Genomic DNA, 748 nt, shown 5'->3' with positions numbered 1-748 from the left:
TAATGTAAAATTGACTCAACAATTTATTATACATTATATATATAACAAGTTTATCCTTCCACTTCCAAAAATCTTCAAGGACCAATAACTACACTGAGTTTCACTGTAAAACAAGTTGTTTATTATGTACAATTGTTTACAAAATTTACACTGCTGAACACGCTTACCTGTAAAACAAGAAACGACACTAAAAGCTATTACTAATATTTATATAAGTTCTAGTTATAAGTTACGAAGATTTATATAAGTTTATATGATTCGTAACACACGTGGCTTTTCTCTCTCTTCTCTACTCTTAACTGTATCAGTCCGTCGTCTTGTTCCCCAGACATGCGCAATACATACAATTAAAAATAAGTTTTAAAAGGAATACGATGAATTTCCATAAATTGTATCGTATTTCTTTTACATACAGTTACGCAAAATGTTGTTCTTTTTTTCATTATTGCTTCTTTTCTCACGTCAGTCTTTACCATTTCAATTATGTTAAGAGCACTTGTACTATGAATGTAATACTTCTTTTGGTGGCTTTAGTCACGTCACAATCAAATTAAAAAAAATTACTATTTATTTTGGAAAATGGGTAAAGAATGCATAACACAAATTATAACAAATATTTACAATTGTACACATGTACATTTTTATTTTACTACTTCGTGGTTGTATTATATGTATTTAAGTAATTATTTAGTACTACCATCACTAGAAGTGTATATGTTTCATATATTATTATATATATTTAATTACA

The sequence above is a fragment of the Ceratina calcarata genome, unplaced genomic scaffold (genome assembly GCF_001652005.2).
Source record: "Ceratina calcarata isolate Rehan_Ccalc_2016 unplaced genomic scaffold, ASM165200v1 scaffold1336, whole genome shotgun sequence".
Lineage (NCBI taxonomy): Eukaryota > Metazoa > Arthropoda > Insecta > Hymenoptera > Apidae > Ceratina > Ceratina calcarata.
The sequence above is the reverse complement of the archived record's forward strand: the minus strand, read 5'-3'. Positions refer to the sequence as shown.